The following is a 7,739-nucleotide window of genomic DNA, read 5'->3' on the forward strand; positions in this document are numbered from 1 at the left end:
AGCTGGAAAATACATTCATGAAAGTAAGAAGCTCGTGGCCTAAGATTGCATCCACTAATTGGTCAATTCTAGACAGAGAGTAACTGTCCTTCGGGTAGGCTTTGTTCAATTTTTTGAAGTCTATACACATCCTCCACTTGCCGTTCATCTTCTTGACAAGAACCACATTGGAGACCCAGTTCGAGTAGTTGACTTCTCTGATGAACCTGGCTTTTAGGAGTTTATCAACTTCCTCAGCTATTGCTTTCTGTCTTTTCAGTGCATGACCTCGAATTTTTTCTCTCATCGGCCGATGTTTGGGATCAACAGCTAGACGGTGTTCCATGACTTCCGCATCAATCTCCGGCATGTCCGTCGAAACTCAAGCAAAAATATCTGTATTCTTTTGTAGAAAATTGATCAGCTATGTCCGTACCTCTTCTCCCAGGTTGGAGCCGATCTTCATCACATGCTCCTTTTTTCCATCGTTCAAAGGAATTGAGACAAGATCTTCAATTGGCTCACCCCGTTCTTCAGCAAGGTCATCACGGGTGTCTAATCCATCAACCAGACAGGGGTCAGACTGACCATTTCTTTGCAGGGCTATGTTATAGCAGTGTCTTGCCAGGACTTGATCTCCTCTGACCTCTCCGACCCCTTGGCTAGTAGAAAATTTCAACTTCAAATGGTAGGTCGATACCACAGCTCGGAGAGCGTTGAGGTCGGGTCGGCTGAGTATTGCGTTGTAGGCAGACGGCGCCCTTACTACCAGAAAATTCACTTGTGCTCTTGATTGCTTTGGGTACCGATCTACAACTACGGTTAAAGTTATTACCCCTTCCACTAGCACAGCATCGCAAGTGAACCCTACCAACAGGGAGCCTATCGACCCCAATCGACCATCCGAAATGGATATTTTCGAGAATGCATCGTAAAACAAAATATCGATCAAGCTTCCACTATCAACAAAAATACGGCGTACATCATAATCAGCAATATTTAAAGAAACTACAACCATGTCATTATGGGAAAACTAAATCTCCTTGGCATCTTCTTCAGTAAAGGTTATAGATTCTTCAGTCCTCTACCGCTTGGGCGGTCCGACCGATCCACTAGCTGCTCCCCGCTGGGGTCCTCCAGAGATGGTGTTGATGATCCCAATTGGAGGCCGATCTTCAGGTTGTTCTTTCCTTCTTGACAGCTCTGGCTGTGGTAGGGTCCTCGATCGATCCTCCCTACCTTTAGGCTGGCATCGGATGAATCTATCGAGCGACCTCGTCTGATGAGCTCCTCGATCTCATCTTGGAGCTGAATACACTCCTCCGTGTCATGACCGTGGTCATGATGATAGAGGCAAAATTTGTTAGTATTATGCTTCCCGAGATGTGTGTGCATCTTTTTTGGTATTGGTAGTTGCTCCCTGACCTCCATCAGTACTTGGATTTTTGAAGCATTGAGAGGGGTGTAGCTGTGGAATCTTCCTGAGGGAGAGCCCCGTCAAACTCTGTGGTCTGGGCTTCTCTGTCTATGAGCCCGGGGAGGAGTCTGGACATGCTTGTGTCTGAGGAGAGTTCGAGAACGTGACCGAGCTTCACTCGGCCCTTTTTTAGCTATGGGCTTGCTGGAGGCACCCGCCTACCGCTCCTTCGTGGCCTCCTTATCCTTCATCTTGAAGGCTTTCTTTGCTCGAGCATACCCTTCGGCCTGAGCCAGCAAATCAGCGAAGTCCCTGGGATACTTCTTTTTTAGAGAAAATAGAAGATCGTTCTTTCGAAGATCGCTCTTCAGGGCGGCTATTGCAACTGACTGGTCCAAGTTCCGGACCTCCAATGCGGCAGCGTTAAAATGGTTGACGTAAGTTCTTATGGATTCTCTCTCCTTTTGTTTGATGTTGATAAGGAACTCCAAACCTCTTCGGGGATGCCGGCTGCTGACGAAATGAGCAGCAAACTGGTGGCTCATCTGATCAAAAGAGAAGATAGTACCCGATTTCAGTGTCGAGTATGTAGGAACCAGATCTAGGGTTTCAGGGTTAGATCTTAAAATTTTTTCAAGATCATACAGCGGAAGACTAAAATAAATCAAAATTTATTTTCTAAAACTAGAGAATCTCTTATTCTAAGATCCTATTACATGATTATTACATAGCATTAAATCAGAAATTAAAATATATAAATATAGCATGAACTACATGTTGATCATATAAACATGTTTCTATACCACATCTAATGTATGTATTAAACAATAGATCAGATCTATTACCTTGCAAGTTAGATGCTCTAACCTCGCTGATCCGGGCTTAAGGATGATGTTGCAAGCCGCATACATGTTCAGCCTCTAGGAGTCATCCATACGAGCCCACGAATCTCGATCAGAAGTTCTGCTTCAGGAAATCAGCACAGTATGCTAGTACTGCGCTGATCCTTCTTTGATGGTTGATCAGGTGCCTCCTTCTTCTTGATTTGGACTCTTTCAAAGATGGAAAGTAAAAGGAGGTGTTTCAGATCTGAGATGCTCTCAAGAAACTCAAGATGGAGGGAGGAAAGATATGAAAACAAAAAACCCTAGAAGAAGACCCTCTTCTTCTTCACGTTTTTCTCTCTAGACACCCTAACTTGCATCTTTTATATCTCCACAACCCAAAGGTCTTTCTCTCTGATTTTTGGATGGCACAAAGGTCTCTCGAATCTCTATCCTCTTCGAAAATTTTATGAAGAAAATCATTTTATACAGAGAGATATGATAGAGTCCTTGTCTAGGTCAAATACCTAGTCAAGGCTTATCCAAACATGGCAAGTTAAGGGGCGCCCAACTCTTGAGCACCTCCTCCATATTTTCATGCATGGATTACTATCAAAGGGTGCACAATGTATACCCTAAAATCCATAAAATTTCAAAAAAAATTTAGATAAATTCGGTGCAAAATTGAAAGAGTTTTGGATTTCTAAAACTCTATCTCATAGAATTCGAAATCCAAACTTATTCCTTTTTGATTTGATCCAAACCACCTTCCATGTAAGAAAGAAGAGAGGAAACCTTTTGGAAACGTGGGAGAAACCTGGGAGAGGGCTTTTGTCACACAAAATAAGTGAAGATTGGTGTTGAATAAGAGAGAGGGCGTGGGGAAGGCTTATGTGGTGCAAGGTGGAATCCTAGTCTTACTAGGATTCTATCTTATGTCTTGTTTTAATTTGGTTTCCCAAACCAAATCAAACCAAAATTAGATCAACCTAATTAAAATAGGTCTTAACCCAATTAAGAACCTAATTTAATCAGATTAAATTAGATTTATATCTAATTTAAATCTTATTTAATTTTCTAATCAAATTAGAAATTAGATTGACCCAAGTCCTAGTTGAACTAGGACTAGTTTTTCCTTGCACTTGGCTTATCCAATAAACCAATTGGACTTGATCCAATCAAGCTCAAAATAAATCTAATTAAATCATATTTAATTAGACTTAATCTCAACCCATTGGCTTAATCAAATTAAGTCAATTAGCAATCGAATTGCTAATCGATCCTCCTGCAATACTTGCACTGGGTTAAATGTCACTCGTATTGATCATTTAACCCTAGAACGATTCTTAATCGTTGATCAACCATCCGATCGGATCATGAACTCTAATGTGTGTGACCTCATAGGTCCGAACCTAAGCCGGTAGCATAGAAATAAATTTCTGTACCAATCGAAGTGATCATCTAGCAATGGTACCCGACGGTCGGATAGGTCGAATGTGTAGAACAACATCCTTAGAACCCATGCGGATATAGTTTTCATATAATTCATCCCCTTGACCAAAATGATCATAGGACACTCTAGAGTTCAACTGTCAACTCTGATCAGGTTGTCCACATTATATTTCAAAATATCAAATCCATCTGATGGATTACCCTGGTCAAGATTTTGCTAAATTGAAATACAGCGACTCATTCTTCTCCAACTCTTGGAGTGGTCAATCCCATCTCGATCACACTCTGACTTCACAAGTACTTGACTGTGCCCAGAAGCCTTCCGTCCCTGAATTAGAAATTCAGTTAGTCTAGTACCAAAGCACAGTGAGTTGCTTGCAAGTCACTGAGGCGATCTCAAGTCTAAGGGACACTTATACCTATATCCCATCAGAGATATTCTCGACAGCAGAATGCTCTAGAGTTGGTCACGTTCAATGATGATGTACCCTTATATCTCACCTGTATGCCATACCAGTGTCTCCACACTCCTTGGTTAAGAGGACAACCAACCCATATGGCCTACAGCGACCTATGCTCGATAGAAGCTGTCATCCTTATTAACAGCCTATCATTTGGTCGTGAACAGTTTTAAGGACTAATCGATAAATTCTCTCTTTATTAAACTTAAATAGTCCTAAGGACTTCATCATAACAATGGAGTTCATTAGAAGATGAAAGCTTATGATGAAGATGTCAAATATATTTTATTTATTAACAAATCAATTACAATACTTGGTTGCTCAACTGTCAACAGCTTGACGATTGACTTTTTGGGACACATTTTCCAACAACTCCCACTTGTCCTAAAGCCACTCGACACAGTATCTAATACCCATCTTCGACTTGTGGTTGTCGAACTCCTTTATCGCCAGGGCTTTAGTGAAGGGGTTGGCTAGGTTCTCCTTTCCGTCGATCTTCTGAAGGTCGACGTCACCTCGATCCACGATCTCTCAGACTAGGTGGAAGCGACGCAAGATGTGCTTCGTCCGCTGATGTGCTTTGAGTTCCTTCACCTGAGCTATGGCACCAGTGCTGTCACAGTAGAGCAGGACTGGACCATTGAGGGAGGGTGCTACTCTGAGCTCATTGATGAATTTCTCAGCCACACAGCTTCCTTGGCGACATCCGATGCTGCGATGTACTCCGCTTCACAAACAGAGTCTGCCACAGTATGCTGCTTGGAACTCTTCCAGCAGATGGCTCCATCATTCAGAGTAAAGATATAACCCGACACGCTCCTACTGTCATCATGGTCAGATTGGAAGCTAGAGTCTGTGAACCCCACAAGTTTCAGATCTGACTTGCCATAAAACCAACCATTGGTCCTTAGTATTTCTCAAATACTTAAGGATGGCTTTAACCACTTTCTAGTGATTTTCTCCAGGACCAGATTGGTATCTACTCACTACTCCTAGTGAGTATGCCACGTCTGATCTTGTACATGTCATGGCGTACATGATAGATCCCACAGCTAAAGCATATGGGACTCTACTCATATGCTCTCTCTCTTCAGGAGTTGTCGGATAATCCTTCTTAGAGGGATAAATTCCTTGGCTTATCGGTAGATAGCCCTTCTTGAAATTCTCCATGCTGAACCTCTTCAGCACAGTGTCTATGTACATGGACTGGGATAACCCAAGTATCCTTTTAGATGTATCTTTATAGATCTTCATCCCTAGGATGTAGGATGCTTCACCCAAGTCCTTCATGGAGAACTGTGATGACAACCAAACTTTTATTCCCTGTAGTGTGGGGATGTCATTCCCGATTAAGAGAATGTCATCCACGTACAAGACAAGGAATACCACAACTGGAACCATTTGCCCATTTATAGATGCAGGGTCTTCTCCATTCTTAATGAAGCCATATGTTTTGATCACCTTATCAAAACGCATGTTCCAACTCCGAGAAGCTTGCTTCAGTCCATAAATGGATCTCTGAAGCTTGCACACTTTGGACTCATTTGTGGATGTAAATCCCTCAGGTTGTATCATATACACCTCTTCAGTCAGCTCTCCATTCAGGAAAGCTGTCTTTACATCCATCTGCCAGATCTCATAATCCAGATGGGGCAGCTATTGCAAGCATTATCCGAATGTATTTGAGCATTGCCATAGGGAAAACATCTCGTCATAGTCAATACCATAACGTTGACGATACCCCTTGGCGACCAGACGGGCTTTATAGGTCTCCACCTTTCCGTCTGGCCCCTCTTCCTTTTGAAGACCCATTTACACCCAATGGGTTTAACCCCTTCAGGTGGGTCAACCAATGTCCATACATCGTTGACCTTCATGGACTCCATTTCGGATTTCATGGCTTCAAGCCATTTCTCGAATCAGGTCTCTGCATTGCATCCATATAGGTGATCGGATCCTCATTATTCTCATCAAGTTCGATGGGATCACCGTCCCGGACCAAGAAACCGTAGTATCTGTCCGGCTGACGCGGTACTCTACCGGATCGCCTTAATGGTGCAGGTACATTGGGCTCCGGATCTGATCTAATCATATCCGACTCAGGTTCAGCTATTGGTGTCGGTCCTTCTACCTGTTGAACTTCATCAAGTTCAACCTTAGAGGCAACGGTTCCTTCACCAAGGAACTCCTTTTCTAAAAAGATTGCCTTAAGGCTGACGAACACCTTTTGTTCATCAGCATGGTAGAAAAAATATCCTTTTGTCTCTTTGGGGTACCCTATGAATGAGCATTTGTCAGACCTAGGTCCAAGTTTGTCTGTGACTAATCGTTTGACATAGGCCGGGCACCCCCAGACCCTAAGGTGTGAAAGTGCTGGCTTACGTCCCGTCCATATCTCATATGGAGTCTTAATTACAGACTTACTTGGAACCCTATTTAACAGATAACACCGATTCGAGTGCATATCCCCAGAAGGATATCGGCAAGCTAGCAAAACCCATCATGGATCGGACCATGTCTAACAGAGTCCGATTCCTCCTTTCAGACACACCATTATGCTGTGGTGTTCCTGGAGGAGTCCATTGGGAGAGAATCCCATTCTCTCCTAGATATGTGAGAAACTCACTAGAAAGGTATTCTCCTCCTCGATCAGATCGAAGAGTTTTAATACTCTTCCCAGTTTATTTTTCTACTTCACTTCGAATCGTTTGAACATTTCAAATGAATCCGACTTATGTTTCATCAGATAGACATATCCATATCGGGATAGGTCATCCGTGAAAGTTATGAAGTAGAAATATCCACCTCTAGCACTGGTGCTCATGGGCCCGCATACATCAGTATGTACTAGGCCCAAGAGCTCAGTAGCTCTCTCACCTTTTCAGTAAAAGGTGACTTGGTCATTTTACCAAGAAGACAGGACTCACAGGTTGGAAGTGATTCACAATCACTGACTTCGAGGATTCCTCTTGAGTCAACCTGTTTATTCTGTTCTTGTTTATATGACCTAGCCTACAGTGCCATAAGTAGATATCTGACACACTATCTAATCTAGGGTGCTTGCCAGTAGAATAGACTCTTATCAGGCTTGATCTTTTTGGTCTGGCTCTGCACTGATGTCCCAGCCTGAACTTGCACCTTCTTCACTTTCTTCTTCTTGTTCTTCTTCCTTTCTAAAGGTCGAGAACCAGAAGACGAACCTCCCACTAAGTTCACCGACTCCTTGAAGTTGGTGATCCTTCTCAAAGTTCTGAAGCAACCCCAGTAACCCGTGGTAGTTCTCTTCAGGCTTTGTCATTCTATAATGAGTGAGGAATGGGAGATAAGACTTGGGCAGCGAGTTCAGTATTGCATCTTTCCCAAGCTGCTCATGCAAGGGAAAGCCGAGCTTGCTCAATCGTTCCATCAGCTCGATCATGTACAATACATGATCAGTGACAGAGGCACCATCCCGCATTTTGGCGTTGAAGATGGCACAACTAGTCTTGTGCCTCTCCACGTCATCGGGTGTGCCAAAGGCATCCTCCAACACTTGAAGCATGTCCTTTGGCTGAGCCGTCTCGAATCTGCGACTGAACTCGTCGCTCATGGCAGCCAGCATGATAC

The sequence above is a fragment of the Elaeis guineensis genome, chromosome 11 (assembly GCF_000442705.2).
Source record: "Elaeis guineensis isolate ETL-2024a chromosome 11, EG11, whole genome shotgun sequence".
NCBI classification, from domain to species: domain Eukaryota; kingdom Viridiplantae; phylum Streptophyta; class Magnoliopsida; order Arecales; family Arecaceae; genus Elaeis; species Elaeis guineensis.